The sequence below is a fragment of the Coturnix japonica genome, chromosome W (genome assembly GCF_054131305.1).
Source record: "Coturnix japonica strain WE chromosome W, WE-NBRP24, whole genome shotgun sequence".
In the NCBI taxonomy this organism is placed as follows: domain Eukaryota; kingdom Metazoa; phylum Chordata; class Aves; order Galliformes; family Phasianidae; genus Coturnix; species Coturnix japonica.
This window is the reverse complement of record NC_140701.1, coordinates 9,579,766-9,596,436: the sequence shown is the minus strand read 5'-3', so window position 1 is coordinate 9,596,436 and position 16,671 is coordinate 9,579,766. Positions and strand designations below refer to the sequence as shown.

General features: G+C 46.6%; 1 protein-coding gene and 1 long non-coding RNA gene across 2 annotated transcripts in view; one reads left to right on the top strand and one right to left on the bottom strand.

Moving 5' to 3' along the window:
• The window catches only part of LOC146754485 (uncharacterized), a 138,825-nt gene that overhangs the window by 18,449 nt on the left and 103,705 nt on the right, over positions 1–16,671 (top strand). The gene's annotated exons all lie outside the window — the stretch shown is intronic.
• The window catches only part of LOC146754483 (uncharacterized), a 211,584-nt gene continuing 207,365 nt past the window's right edge, over positions 12,453–16,671 (bottom strand). The window contains exon 2 of the mRNA XM_085527706.1: positions 12,453–13,455. The gene's annotated coding sequence lies outside the window, so the exon portion shown is untranslated. The remainder of the gene's footprint in view (positions 13,456–16,671) is intronic.

The following is a 16,671-nucleotide window of genomic DNA, read 5'->3' as shown; positions in this document are numbered from 1 at the left end:
CCTCAGCACTCTCGGGTAGATTTCATCCAGCCCCACGGACTTGTGGCAGTCCAGTTGGAGCCATAGGTCTCTGACCGTTTCTTCCAGAATCACAGGGGGTTAGTGCGCTCCCCAGCCGAGACTACCAGGTCAGAGAGAGGAGTACCCTGAGGATAACTGGTCTGACTTTTAAAGACAGATGTAAGGAAGGCATTCAGAACATCCGTCTTTTCCTTTACAAACTCCACGATGTTCAATCCGGTTTCCAGGCTGTCTTCCCAGATTGCCACACGTTTTTGGAAAGCTGAGTTAGTGTTCATTCTCATATTCATACTCACGTTCATGTTATCAATATCAGAGAATGTACTTCTCTCCATTCGTTCTATGCAGAAGTCTCCTTCAAAACCAGAGAATGCTGACTGGCAGGGTATATAGAAAGGTTTAGGAAAAATCTTAGAACCCTCAGTGATGTGGCATTTAACTCCTGAACATATGAGGCGCCCTAAGAAATTAAGTGAGTATTTGAGTCAGAGATGGTGCGGCTTACAGAGATCTAAGGAGGTAAACCTTATTTGTGGTTTGGCTTATGCTTACTGTGCTCTGTATAATACTATTCTGGAGAGAGAGAGTTTCCAAGCTAAGGTTCAAGTTGAAAAGGAAAATCACCAAGTCAACTCTAATCAGTCACAGGAGGCACCAGTAACGATATCAGTTGCTCCTGCGGAAGGCAAGAAATGGAAATGGGTGTCCATTCAACGGTTGAGGTTTAACAAAAGCAAGTGTAGAGTCTTGCACCTAGGAAGAAATAATTGCATGCACCAGTACAGGCTGGGGGAAGACCTGCTGGAGAGGAGCTCTGCAGAGAGGGACCTGAGCGTCCTGGTGGACAACAGGTTGGCACTGAGTCAGAAGTGTGCCCCTGTAGCCAAAAAGGCCAATGGCATTCTGGGTTGCATTAAAAAGAGCATGGCCAGCAGGTCACAGATCACAGAATCACAGAATCACAGAATGACCCGGGTTGGAAGGGACCTCAAGGATCATGTAGTTCCCACCCCCCTGCCTAGCAGGGCCACCAAACATGCACATTTACTAGATCAGGTTGCTCAGGGCCCTTTCCATCCTGGTCTTGAACACCTCCAAGGACGGGGCATCAACAACCTCCCTGGGCAGCCTGTTCCAGGGCCTAACCACTCTCCTAGTGAAGAACTTCCCCCTGACATCCAACCTAAATCTTCCCGCTTTCAACTTAAAACCATTTCCCTGTGTCCTGCTATTGTCAGCCTGTTCGAAGAGTTTACTCCCCTCCTGGATGTAAGTTCCCTTCAGGTATTGAAAGGCTGCAATGAGGTTGAAAGGTGCTCGTTAGGTTCACCTGAGCCCATCTTTCCAGCCTGTTGAGGTCCCTCTGAATGGCATCCCTTCCTTCCACCGTATCGACCGCACCACTCAGCTTGGTGTAGTCAGCAAACTTGCTGAGGGTGCACTCAATTCCCTCATTGATGTCATTAATAAAGATCTTAAAGAGCACTATTCCCAAGACAGACCCTTGGGGGACACAGCTCATTACTGGCCTCCACCTGGACATAGAGCCATTGTCCACCAGCGTCTGTCTGCGGCCTTTCAACCAATTGCTTATCCATCCAGTTGTCCACCCATCAAATCCACTTCCTTCCAATTTGGAGATGAGAATGTGATGGGGGACCGTGTCAAAGGCCTTACTCAGGTCCAGGTAAATGACATCGGTCGCCTTCCCTTCGTCCATCAACGCCTTCACTCCATCATAGAAGGCCACAAGGTTGTTTAAGCATGACCTGGTGAAGCCGTGCTGGCTGTCTCAGATCACATGCCCATTCTTTATCTGATCTAGCATGTTGTTCAGGAGGATCTGTTCCATCATCTTCCCAGGCACAGAGTTGAGACTCACCGGCCTGTAGTTCCCCGGGTCCTCTCTTCTCCCCTTCTTGTATATGGGAGTGTCGTGACCCTTCCTCCAGTCATCCTGGACCTCACCTGACTTCTCAGATATGATGGAGAACGGCTCGGCAACCACCTCAGCCAGCTCCTTCAGAACCCTGGGATGCACACCGTCTGGCCCCATAGACTTGTACTCATTCAGTCTAAGGAGGCACTCTTGGACTTGCTCTGCCTTACAGTGGGGAGGGATTTTCCTCCTTGGTCCCCACATAGAGGTATGGGGGTGCAGGGCTTAGGGATGTGAACAAGACTAGAATCCTGGCCACCAGTGAAGACCGAGGTGAAGAACTCATTCAGCAGCTCAGCTTTCTCTTCATCTGTTGAAGCCAATTCTCCTTTTAAATTTACTAAAGTAGGTACGCTCGATTTGGCCTGTCTCTTCTGGCCCATGTACCTGTAGAAGGTTTTCTTATTGTTTTTCACGTCCCTTGCCAAGTTCAGTTCTGCCTGCACCTTGGCTTCCCTGATCCCACGTCTGCAAGTCTGGACGGCATCCCTGTATTCTTCAATGCAGTTCATTTCTTCAAGAGATACGTCGAGGGAGGTGATCCTCCCACTCTACTCTGCCCTGGCGAGACCTCATCTGGAATACTGTGTCAAGTTCTGAGCTCCCCAGTACAAAAAAGAAAGGGATCTCTTGGAAAGAGTCCAGCAGAGGGCCACTAGGATGGTGAAGGGCCTGGAGCATCTCCCCTATGAGGAGAGACTTAGGGAACTGGGTCTGTTTAGCCTTGAGAAAAGAAGGCTGAGAGGGGATTTGATCCAGGTTTATAAATACCTGAGGTGTGGGAGCCATAGTGGTGAGGCTGGTCTCTTTTCAGTAGTGCGTGGGGACAGGACTAGGGATAATGGGATGAAACTACAGCATAGGAAGTTCCGCAGAAATGTGTGCAAGAACTCCTTTACGGTGAGGGTGACGGAGCACTGGAACAGGCTGCACAGGGAGGTGGTGGAGTCTCCTTCTCTGGAGATATTTAAGACCCGCCTGGACGCCTTCCTGTGTGACATGGTGTAGGGAGCCTGCTTTGGCAGGGGGGTTGGACTCGATGATCTCTAGAGGTCCCTTCCAACCCCTACAATTCTGTGATTCTGTGATTCTGTGAATGGATACACCCAGTGGTGGCAAATCCATGCACTTTATTAACCCAGTTAAGGAATGAAAAGGTGGAGTTTTCCTTCTGGATTTGAAGGATGTCTCTTCTGCCTGGCTTGGCCAATACGGGGAGAAGCGACTCAGTTAACCAGGACAGTGTTACCCAGGGTTGTGAGAACAGCTTAATAATTTTTGAGAACTGGTCAACTCGTGAGCCTGAGATCTGGGATCCTCCATCCCAGGGTGGAACTTTACTGCAGCACGTGGATGCCACAACAACAAAAGAGAACTGTGTAATGGACTGTGAGTTTGCTGAGTTTCTTGGTTTACAGAAAAGCACAAATAACTATAGTAGCAAGCGACATATTTGGGATATGGGATTACAGCTGGACTTTGAACCTTAAGGACTGCCAGGAAAGAAGCCATCTGCAAAACCCCTGAGCCGCAAATTGCCAAGGAACTCCATGCTTTCCCAGGAATGACAGGATGGTGCTGACTGTGGATACACAGCTATGGACTGATGGTAAAGCTCCAAACAGCTTGATAAAGTGAGTAAGGGATGGCCAGGGTGCATGAGGGCGGTGGCTGCACTGGTGCTTAATATTCAAGAAGCCTGTAAATGTACATTGGGCCAAAGGATACCAGTTTTAATATCTCATACAGTGTTTACTGTATTGGTGACAAAAAGGGGGACATTAGTTCATTGGTTCTCACCCCAAAGATTCCTGAAATACCAGGCCATCCTGGTAGAGCAGGGTGATGTATAAATAATGATAACTAATATTGTCAACCCAGTATCTTTCCTTAGCGGAACTCCCCTGGTGGAGAACCAGGATGACATGACTGCTTTGAAACAACCAAAGCTGCACATTCCAGCCAGTCAGTTGGACCTGGAGGACGAACCCTTAGAAGATGCAGAAGATGCCTGGTTTACCAGCAGCTGCAGTTTTGTGAGACAAGGAGACTGTAAGGCAGGACATGCAGTCACTGCTACTGACCAGGTAATCGAAGCACAACCACCAGCTGTGGGGATTTCCCCTCAGAAGGCTGAAATAACTGCCTTGACAAGAGCCTTAATCATATGGACAGATGCTAAATATGTGTTTGGGTGCCACACGGTCATAGTATCATCTGAAAAGAGCAAGGATTGCTCACACACAAGGAAAACAGCATGATGTAAATCTACCAATTGCTACTATATGTTGTAAAGGACATCAGAAATGTAACACTGTACAGGAAACAGAAAATACGATGATAGATCAGGTGGCAGAACAGGCAGTTGAAGAAGGCTTCAATTCCAGACGGTAAACTTAAAATCTCTGAAGCCAAGTCAAAACCTGTAAAATATTCTAAAGAAGACAGGAATCCAATTAATGATTTAGAAAGGAAGAGAGCATGCTGACAGATGGGTTCGCGCCCAGATGGACACAATGTTATGCCCTTTGATGTTTTATGGAAATTGGTTCTAAGAGAAGATGAGAGAATATATTGGGCAAACCAACACTACAAAGTACAATCCCAGTACCAGGAACAGGGCACAAGTGGGCCTCACGGGAAAGGGCCTTCCAGGGCAACAATGGCAAATTGACTTTAAAGAACTCCCAAGAAAAGGGGGGTATCGCTGTATGAAAATCTCTGTAACCTTAGAAACAATTGAGGATGCTGCAGCAGATGCCTGATGGACAATCCAAGAGGAGGTATCCTGTTTACCCAAAGTTGCATTGCAACATGGAGTAGGCAGGGATAACACCGATTCGGGAATAGTTTTCTCTGGACCATGGGATAAACTTACTAGTTGCCAAATTTAGGATGACTAAAACAGCTTTTCTTAGTCTGAATCACCTTGCTACTCTTGGTGTGTTTTACTTGTGTTGTTATAAGATGCTTTTTGTGTCTGTGCCAGGATTCCAGAAGGGAATATAGGGTATGGGAGAGGCATGAGCTGAGACAAAAGGTAGAGAGCAGGGCTTATTTCAGGACACGTCAAGAAAGAATAGAATAATCTAGCAGGTGGAAGCCCTGCTAGATTAAAGAAAAGGGGGGAATTGAATAGTGAAAAAGGACTCCATAGTAGATGAAAAGAGAACACTTTGCTACAGAAAGGGAAAAGAGGCTTGACTAAGGCAAAGGGTAGTTACAGATAGATAGTTTATGTTAAGGGGGTCAGAGAGAGGGGGAATTGCAGACGCTAAGTTTGAGAAAACAAGATAATGAAGGCCATGTAGATAAGGGTGGAACAGCCCGAGAACAGTGTGGTGATTAGATGTCCACAGAGCAAGCTGGAACCAGTTTGGGGGGTGCCCCTCCTGAAGGGTCAAAAGTTTACGACGAGGAAGATGATGAGCCTTCATCCCATGACCACCCCCACAACTCACTAGGCATGCGCAAGGGGGCAGGGACTGCATGCATGCTAATGGGGTCACAGGAACGTAATGAATATGTATCCAAATTCCTGCAAACTATTGATGATGTATTAGTTCAGCCTATATCTGTTGCACGCTTTCTCCTGACAGTGTGGAAGTGAGGTGGAGCTATCCCCCTTGCACCAGGGTGTATGCGCATCACTCATTAAAAATACCTGCTTTATAACTACTTTGTGGTTATGGAGTTTGATTCCGCAAGTCAGGCCCCTTACCACGAAATTGGGTACGGGAAAATGGGAAATGGTATGGAGATGGAAGCTGGGCTCATAGAATAAAAACAGAGCAATGGCTAAGATCTAAGGAGGAAAAATATATTTTACTAAGTATGATATCGGAATGCAAGATAATACAATATAGTACAAGATACTTGAATTTGAGGCTAATAAATCAAGTAAAATAAGTAAGAGAGAGAGGCTTCAAAGACCGAGAAGCCGTCGTAGAAATTGAAGGCACCATGGTTTGGAAGCACACCAAACTGGCACTAAAAATGATATACACAACTTCCCTGAGATTTGATTCTGAGCAGGAGAGCTTGAGGATCTGGGGGATTTCACAGAAAAACTGGTTGACATTATTCCCTTGGCAGAGAGGCAGTGAAAATATGTTGGTAGTGTGCAGCAGGGAATTGAGAACCCCAGTGCCCCAGGCAGCTGCTGCCATGGTGGCACAAGCTCTGCTGTCCATCAAGGTCCAGGGGCTTGCAGATGGCAACGTAGCGGTCATAGGACATGATGGTGAGAAGGGAATACTCTGCTGACATGAAGAAGAGAAGGAAAAAGAGCTGTGCAGCACATCCTGCGTAGGAGATGGCCCTGGTGTCCCAGAGGGAGTTGGCCATGGCTTTGGGGAGAGTGGTGGAGATGCAGCCCAGGTCGAGGAGTGCCAGGTTGGGGAGGAAGAAGTACATGGGGGTGTGCAGGCGGCGGTCGCATGCTACTGCTGTGCTGATGAGGCCATTGCCTAGGAGGGCAGCCAGGTAGATGCCCAGGAATAGCCAGAAGTGCAGGAGCTGCAGCTGCCTTGTGTCTCCCAGCGGCAACATGAGGAACTCGCTGATGGAGCTGCTGTTGGGCATCTGCTGTTGTTGGGCTTGGAGTCCTGCTCAGAGTGCAGAAGGTAATGACAAATCCATACCATTCTCAGAGACACTCCTCCTGCTATAATATGAAATGTTTTCATTCTCCTACAACAGTGTACATTTAGCACCATTACTTGCATTTAATTTCATGTTGTTCAGCATTCCTTAAGCAGAAGCAGCTCATGGTGATCTGACCTTCCTCTTCTTTTCTTATCTCTTCTCCGTGGATATTTTCATCTGTTTCATGTCTTATAACTTTACCCCAAGTGCTCTTAGAGCCCCCTACCCCAGCTTCTGTGGCATTCAGTTTCAGATAGAAAATGCTGCCTGTTCGTATGATAAATGAATTATTCATGCTTACAGAAAATGATGATAATTACAATTGGTTCCATCCTTTGAGAAAGGGGAGAATGAAAGCACATCATGTGTGAGTGTTCACAAAACAAGCAATTGATTGACAAAAAATTCTCAGAACTCTTATTGCCCCTTTTAGATTTCTGACTCTAATTCTCTTTGCCTCAGAACAGGAAATGGAAACTCCCTGCCATGGCTCAGCTCTTGCCAAGGGCCTTCCATAACATACTGTTGTGCAGTGGAGCTGCGATTCCTTTGCCCCAGGCAGCAGCTGTGGCAGCACAAGCCCTGCTGGGGGGCTCCTTCCCCCCCCACATCTCCCTGGAGCGCCCTGGGCAGCTCACCGGGCAGGCTGAGTGCTGAGCCTGGCAGGCGGCAGAGTCCCATACCCGGCACACAGCCCCAGGGGCACAGCAGGGACCCTACTCTGCAGGACAGCCCTGGGCACCCGCCTGCAGCCCCGGCTGCACAGCCTGCAGCTGTGCTGGGACATGCAGCTCCCCCCCTAACTCTTATGCTGCAGCACAGAAGCCCTCAGCTGGAGCAGAAGTCTTTTTTCCACTGTAAAGAACATGCATTATCTGTAGCCAATCTGCTACGGAATGTCCCAGATTTAGTTAACTATCAATTAAAAGCAGCTGCATTGCCTACTGCATGAGACTTAGCGTGTCGTGGTCTGTGAGCAATGCTCCTTCAGAGAGCTCGCAGTGCGCTCACACAGTACATATCTTGTAAGCTCACTCCAATTTCTCTCCTCTCTTTCTGTCACCTGCAGGTTGTGCTGTGCACAAGAGCTGCTCCTCAGCACAGCTGTCTCTGTGCAGCTCTGCCCAGTTTTATGAGCTCCCTGAGTCCCAGAAGCCCGGACAAGCAAGCAGCAGATGATGTCATTTTTATCCTTCTAAGTCATCTCTCCTGACATGTCCCTGGGTCCTCATGGCCAACAGCTCATGAAAGACAACAGCATCATGTCTCTGCTTTGAAATCCGCTCAATTAACCACCACACGTCCAGTGGTCAATGACTGATTGGAGACATATAGCGAGTACTACCAGAGTTCGTTTGATGAATCACAAAGGGCACCCAGACAAGGACGGGGTGGTTTGGACTTTCTCTGTGCAGGACAGTGATCCAGCTGAGGCAGTGCAGGAGTCTCATCCCTTGTCAGAAATCCTGGAGCTGAAATGGGATACAGCTCCCCACAGAACCACAGGAGCTGGGATTCCTCTGGTTCAGTTCAGAAGTGCACAAGGAGTTGCCTGCATGTGAGCTCCTGCTCTGAGTCCTTGGTCCTTCATCTGGGAGGCAGCTGCTCACACACAGACACTGGGTAATGCCCAAGGTGCCTGGGCTGCTCCTGATGTGTGCCAGTGTTTGTAAACCGTGTGGGAAATCCCTGAGATAGACACCTCCTTCCTGGGCATCAGCTGAGGGCCAGAGAAGGGATAGCACCGGCTGTCTGGTGAATTCACATGCAGCTACAAGAGCAGCACAGGGCCTTCGGGAAAGCCATGCCATAAGTGCGTCTGTGCTGCTAAGTCAACTCCAAGACCCATGATGGGTCTAATGTCTGTGTGCCACCTTCTGCACACTGATACCATAGATGAGCTGCAGACCTGCGCTCCTGTTAGGACCACAGGGACACAGTTAAATGGCTTCCACAACTTCACTGTAGCGCAAGGGGGATACAGAGTCTTTAGGATGGATGGGCGAGGATTCAAGGAAGGGTGACTGCCCTCTGTGAGAGTGCACTTAGCTCTGCCTGGGGATGGAAGAGCAGCCAGGTCAGAGCTAATGGAAATGGTAAAGAGAGGATTCCCACAGTGTCTGTTCCTGGCTTCTTGATCATGGAGAGCAAGTGGAAGGTGCCCTCTGCAGACAGATGCGAGTCTCATGTTGTCAAACCTGAGTCCCCTTTGGGAGTCTTTTGCACTGCAGTAACAACAGCAGGGACAGCACAGCAGGGCATGTGCCATCCAGCAGATCTGTGGAGAGCACAGATGGCAGATTCTTAACCAAGCCATGGAGGAACAAAATAGGAGAGGTGCTCTGCTGGATCTCATACTGTCCGGCAATGAAGGTCTGGCGGGAACTGTGAAGGTCAAAGGGGCATCAGGCCAAGTACAAGACGCAAATTTATCTCTTTTATTTATTTATTTATATATATATATATATATATATATATTTTTTTTTATTTGAGTCCGTAAGCTTAAAAGATGTTCATTAATGTCAATAAAATTGACAGAAAAAATTGAAGACAATGAGCGAAATCAATGAAAATGTGTTTACCCTTCTCAACATGAGAAATTCTCATGAGTCTTGTCCCATTTTAAGTTGTAAATATGAATCTGTGAGGTGATTTGATGTCTTTTTTTTTTTTTTTCTTTTTTAATTCTTTTTCTGAAACTACGATGTTTTTCAGAACTGTGTTTGCTGGACATGAATGCCATACAGTTCAGGGACACAGACACTGGTGCTAGTGCCAATGCCCTGTGACTAAATCCTGGCGTCACCGCTGCTCTTCCCTGCTGCCTATTTGATGTCCCTCATCCTCCAGGTGTCTCCTGCTCTCCTAAATAAATGGCCGTGGCTAAGGTCATGTTTTCAGCAGGCAATTTAGACACACGCTCATGCCACAGCCTGCCAGATTTCCCCATCCCTTGCTCTTTGTTCAGTCAGATACCTCCCAATTATCTGTCTGATTTCTGACTTTTAGAGGGATGACTCAAATTTGCTCCATCTCGCCAAAGTCTGATGGACTGTGTTGTCAGCTCCTTCACCGTGATTCTATCTATCCTTTTTTATTTTTTATTTTTTATTTTTCTCTTTCTTTTTCTTTTTGTATGTGGATTTCTTCCTCTTTTTCTTTCCTCTTCCTTTTCCTTTTCCTTTTCCTTTTCTTTTTCCTTTTCCTTTGCCTTCTCCTTCTCTTTCTCTTTCATTTTTTTTCTTTTTCTCTGTTTTTTTTCATGCTTTAAAAAAATCATGAATTCTGTAAGATGTTCATTAATGTCAGTAAAAGTGAAAAAAGAGTTGAAGATAAAGATAGAAATCAATAAGAATGTGTTAGCCTGTCTCAATGTGTGAAATACGAGTCCTGTTCAATTTTAAGTTGATACCTCCCAAATCCCTGGCTGATCTATCCCAGGGAGATTACTGAAATTTGCTCCATTCCCCAAAGTCTGTTGTCAAATCCTTCACCGTGATTCTATCTATCCCATCCTATCTGTTTCTAACTCATTTCCTGTGCAAATATTCCCTATGAAAGATAAACATCAATAGAAGCAGCTCGGATATAGCATGCAGTTGATCACTGTATTTTACTGTTCATTCAATTGCATCAACTTTCCTTCTGTTTGTTGGCCATAAATAAAGAGAATTCTTTCTTTTTCTGTGTGCAGCTGGTTCTCTGTGGAAAGCCAGTGGGAGTTGGTACAAAGGAGGTTTAACACTGAGTGGGTGACGGCAGAGGAGAAGAGTGATGTGAGGAAAAGTGATGCAAGTCCCATGGGGCCAATGTGAGTAGAAGAGGGGTGGGGAGGTTGAGGAGGAACTTTGACCACACAGAAACAGAATAGAACTCATTGGGACATCTTGGATTGACATCAGTTGCAAAGTGCTTCTTTAACTTCTTGTATAAACCCAACTATAAATAAATAGACAATAAATGCATTTTGGATTCTTGCTCTTTAAGCTCTCTCCATTTTGCTGAACAAGTTCTGAAAACCTGAAGAAGAGAACAGGAAGGCACAAGGCACTGGAGACTCTTTAGGTTATAATGGGCCCCAGGGCGCATTTGATGCTGAGTTCATCAGCCTCCAGTGCAGAGAGATGTTTGCACAAAGTACTTAACAAGACAAAGTCAGAAGTAACAGTAAAGTTTCTTGGAGCATTAATGGGCCCACTGAGGAACATTAACAGGCAAGCTTCCCAAGGGACTTGTTAGAGAAGATAATTGGAAGCCATGACTCCAGTCAGGCAAAGGTACTGGAATGGTTGACTTGCGGAATCAAACTCTATAATCCAAAGAGGGGTTATAAAGCAGGTATGTTTATTCCAGCATTGCGCAGCCCCGGGTGCAAGGGGGATAGCTCCACCAAACTTGCACACCGTAAGGAGAAAAGTGTGTTACATATATAGGTCAAGCTAATACATAATCAATAGTCTCCTCCTCAGTTTGATTACATATTCATTACATTCCCTATGGCCCCATTCCTCACAACCCCATTCCCTCATTCCCCCTGACCCCATTCCCTGCGACCCTTGCCGTTGTTTTGGGGTGAAATTCTTCTTCTGTTTTCTTCTTGGTGTTATCTGCTGCTATCGTTCTCCCATGTCAGCATCATCTTGCCCGGGGGTATCTAATCCTTCTTCTTGTCAGAGGTCTCTGGACAGTTTCTTCTTATCTTTATTGCCCTCTTCTCTGGTTTTCTTTTGACAAAGTGTCTGTAATTCCCCTTTTCCCTGCCCTTTTAAATGTAAACTATCTACAGTTACCCTTTGTCTTGGTTTCTGTGAAGTTCCCCTTTCTATAGCAAAGTGTTACCTTACCACCATTTTGAGGCTTTGCTCACTCTTCATGGTGGCTCTGATGCTGAGAAACCCCTCCTTTGTCTTATGAAGCAGAAAGCCCTGATTCCCCGAACCTTAGCAGGGAGGACCTCATTTTGACTAAGGATCCTTCCTGGAGCAGTGAGTCGGAAGTCTGTATGATGTTTAATGAAAGACATGGGGACAGAAGATCCCAGGCTCTGCATGTGGTGCAAGGATGCTGTCAAGTTCATGTCCCGTGTGTGCCCTGTGTCTCATCACAGGATGTAGGATGTGAGAAGGGCCCAGTCTGAACAAGCAGTCAATCCCAATGAAACTCTGAACTTCAGATCTCTCAGTTCCAGTGCCCTCCTGTGCACACCCTCCCATAATTTGATGTCCTTTATTTTCTGCATTGCCCAGAAGTGCACCCACTGCTCCAGGTGATGCTGCAGCAGTGCAGTGCACACAGGGACAATCCATTCCCTCACCCAGATGGCAATAAATTGCTTGATGCGCTCCAGGGGACTGTTGGCTTTCCTGGCTGCCTGGGCACACTGCTGAATCATGTTCAATTTGATTCTGACCAGGACCTCCAATTCTTTTCAGTCAGACATCTCTCATGTGTCCCATATCCAGCCAGTGTGTATGTCCAGGGTTGCCCCTAGCCAGGTGCACAAGCAGACACTTTTTCTTGTTATGCTTTATGCACTTGGTGCTTTGTACCAACTGGCACCCAGTTCTCTGACTTGTCCACATCTCACTGCAAGTTCTCTCCACCCTCAGTGGAGGCAACAGCACCTCCTCATCTGGTCACATCAGCAAACTTGCTCAGAACATCTTCTAGTCCTGAATGCAAGTCATCCACAAAAACATGAAAGAGAAGTGGCCCTATAATGGAGCCCTGGGGACCCCTGATAGTGACCATCTGTTACCTCGATCTGGTAACCTGGAAAGTCAAGTCCCTTTGTGAATGTGTATCGACGGCCCCGACCAAGTCACAGCTGTTTGTTACACCAATATGGTCAGCGGTAAAATGGCGTTTATTGGAATGTGAGGGTCCCTTATATAGGTATCCAGTTTCATCTTTATCTTTTTTACATATGCATGACCCAGCAGGGGAGGGCCTATCACGTTACATCCCGAGGGTCCGATTTCGCCTAATACAACATTTCCCTCTCCCCATGCTTAACAAAACCATGCCCCGTTACAACGCAAGCGCCGATCCTAATCCTAACATATAAAAGTGTTAGTACTTATATAATTTAAACTTTGTCACATATTAACTATAAAGTGAGGCATACAGGTTAAAAAGCATGCAGAGATAAGTGGTGCAATGTCTAACAATGTTAGCGGTGTTCTAAACAGTATGCCCAAGGCATCTTTGGTTATATTATACAGTTCATCCTTCTGCTCAAAGCTTCTCGTATATCTGCTGGAACTCCATTCTCTCATTCAAAGTCCTTGCACCTGTGCCTCTTGAACCAGCAGCAGGAAATCTATTGCAGCTCTTTTCTGTAAAACAGCATGCCTGAAAGAAAAGTACTCAGCTTTCGATTAGTTTTCCGTTTCTCCCAGACCGCCCTTTTGGGTGATCACTGCATCAGGTTTTATTTTTCTCGACGGGACCCATAAAATTTTTCTGGATTCTCTATCCTTTACTGTGCCATAACCTCTTCGTTCATAATGATTGATTGCATAATGTGCTGTGCCAATACTTCCGCCTGCTGGGCTACCGGGATCATACCTCTGTGACCTTCCCCCTCCCCAAGGACACGTATCTTGTCCTTCAGGAGAGGTTGGCCCTTTCCACAATTGCTTGCCCCTGGGAATTCCCAGGGATTCCTGTTGAGTGAGATATTCCCCAATGCTCGAGCCATTCTTGAGTAGATCACAGGATGAAGCGCGAGCCATTGTCTGTCTTGATGTGTCGCAGCACACCAAGGACCATGATGGCAGTGGCCCAGTGTCGCTGAGCTGCAGGGGACTTAAATGTTAACATAATCATCATCACTCAATCAAAACCTTGACTGATAATGCGCTAAACATAAGGTTACATGTAAGGTCATAATTTTTTGAGTAGACATATACACACTCATTCCAGCATTCATTTTAGACAATTCTATAAATGGAAATTTCTAAGCTAATGTATTATTACTTATCGATAACTATGAGGTGGCAAACCACCAAAAGGAGAGAGAAGGAACACAATAGTGGTGGATGCCATAGGCAGTGCCTGCAGGGCGTCCCCTGCTTCAAAGTGCACTTTGTCTTTCTCACCCATCACAGACTCTCTCCTGTGCAGGGTTTTTTCACACGTACTCCATATATGCATGGCCAGTGCATGATACAGAGCCCAGGTGGAACACCTGCTCATAAAACATAACAAACCACTATATTAGATCTCTCTACAATACAAACTACTCAGAAAAGTTATTTACAGCTATAGTTACTTATTTCTACTGTTACTTGCTTCACCCTTAGCTCCCCCCCCCTTTATCTTTTAATTGGTAAGCTTTTTCTTGTTGACCTACTCCTACTATAGATACAAAAATCATCTATGGGTAATAATTCTTGATGCAGTATAGAGTGAGATGCACCTGTAACTGTCAGAAAACAAAGATCTTAACACCGCTGTGTGCACACTGCGTTCAGCCCACTGGGGGCAAAACTCATCCTGGGATCTTCAGGTCCTGCTCTAGTAAAGCTGCCACCGTTCCATCCAACTCCACCACCACAATTCCCCCTCCATACAATTTCCAAGCTCCATAAATAAATTTGTCCAAGTACCCTACCCTAGTTCCCTAAATGTGTATATTATTGGGAGAAAATGAAGACATTCTTGCTCCGACTAGCAAGAGATACTTCTAATGTTTTGCTTTTGACCCCATTCAGAAGTAACGATTTGTTTACTTTCACAAGCGGAGGAGGATGGGGGGGGGGGGCAGTGAGGAGGGGCAGCGCGGGGGTTTGCATTCTCTTGCTGGCACTTAAACTTCTCTGGCTAGAGCAGATCACATTCAATATTTTAACTCACTGTTCTTTTGTAACCTTTTTGCTGTTTTTTGTTTTTCACAATTCCACTACTCGTACCCTCAATTACACTTCCATGTAACATTAATAATTCCACTTCCATATAGCATTCATGTTTACACATCCCTATAACATTAACAGTTCCATATACCATTTGCATTTATACTTTCATATACAAACACTTCTAGGTTTTTCAAAAGCAATAAACTTCTTGGAGAAGCACAAACGTCAAAAAATTACTTTCTCACTTCCCCAAGAGGTGCACACACAAAACTTTCCAAATTCCAAGATACGTTACAAGTTACTTAAACCACCAATCTTCAAGCCATAACCAAATTATGTAGTTTTAACACATCCAAGGACTGATATCAATCACAATCCACAACCACAACAAACAAAAACATAGATGAAAAAGACTTCTCAAAGTTGTTAACAGCAGTTTAACCGACTCCGACTGCCCGTGGCTCTCTCATCAGCTGGTCTTGTTTCAGCTTCAGAGACTCCACTCGTGCCCGGGGCCCCCTGACCGGACCCCCAATTAACGATAAAAAGGAATGCCTCCCTTATCTTTGACCAATCCGAGACTTGGTCGCTCTTGTTCTCCCCTCTCCCTCCCCCCAGGTAGAGCCGGACCAGCAGCCCACCCACTTGGGGAAGGGTTATGATGACTAGGAACGCCTCCGCCTCCGCCCCCGCTGATGCGGATTGGCTTCCATCTTGGTTACGCCTATCCACCCCGCCCCCCGGGGCAGAGCCACACCCACAACCCATCCCATCTCGAGGAAAGGACCCATCCTCCCGCCCCTGCTCACTCCCCTTCCCCACCCCCAAGGATGGGCGAAGGAGTGCAGAAGACACCGGTTGCTTTGGATACCGATATGGGGCCTCATAGGAAGGCTTCTGCGGGTCAAGAGATAAGGATGTGGAATGTGTGGAATGCCGCTGGACAGGGCCGTCTGCTTGTTGTTCAGCCGGAGTGATGGGTGCGGTCGGGATGGCTCGCTCCACCTTGTCTTTGTCTTTCAAATCCTCACATCTGCAAGAGAAAAAGCCTCCCGACCCAATTCCCAAAGCAGCCCCAAGCCGAGCATCAGTCTTCCCTTCTTTCCAAGCCGCTTTCAGCGCCCCAAGCACCAACCCCCACGTTTTGATCTCAGCATCTTTCTGCTCATTCATTGCACGCTCACAGAGCGAAAAAGTTAAAGAGTCCCACTTATTGTGATCCAAAATCTCCCGAGGAGAGGAAAGCTCCCTCTCCTTTTCAAGACAACTAATGACGGCCGCAATGTCCTTCTTAGAAGGCGTATCTTTCCTACCATAGTAGGTTTTACAAAGTTGCAATACTACTCTAATAACGGAATCCATTTACCCAGAGACCTAAAGTCTTCCTGGTCTTCTACGAACTATCGGCCGTAGGATAGGCGCAGCGCTGCATTCCCCTTTGCACCCCACCGAGAGTGCTTCCACGGGCTCGAACCGTGGATACCGCGTCCGTCAGCGCGGTTTTAGCCGTCGCACACTCACCTCCAGGACTTTCCTCACACGGGGCACCATTTGTTACCTCGATCTGGTAACCTGGAAAGTCAAGTCCCTTTGTGAATGTGTATCGACGGCCCCGACCAAGTCACAGCTGTTTGTTACACCAATATGATCAGTGGTAAAATGGCGTTTATTGGAATGTGAGGGTCCCTTATATAGGTATCCAGTTTCATCTTTATCTTTTTTACATATGCATGACCCAGCAGGGGAGGGCCTATCACGTTACATCCCGAGGGTCCGATTTCGCCTAATACAACAACCATCTACCAGCCTGATGGAACCCAATTACTACAATCCTTTGGGCCTGACCTATTGACCAGCTGTTCACCTACCACGTTATGTTTGTGTTTAGCCATATGCAGTACATTCTGTACAGAAGAGTACTGTGAGAAATAGTCTCAGAAGCTCTTCTGAAATCTTCAAGGATAACATCAACTGGCTTCCCTTGTTCGGCTAAATGCATAACTAAGTCATAAAAGGATCTATAGTTAAACAGGACCGTCTCCTTTTGAACTTGTGTTGGCTGCGACCAATGACAGACATTCGGCAGGGCTGAAGAGGTTGCTTCCAAAGGCAGGGCTCCCGTGTGCGCTGTGGGAGCTCAAAATGGACTCCAAGGGGCCCAACAAGGATGGCCTGGCCAGCAGGCTGCAGCACGGCCGGGTAAGG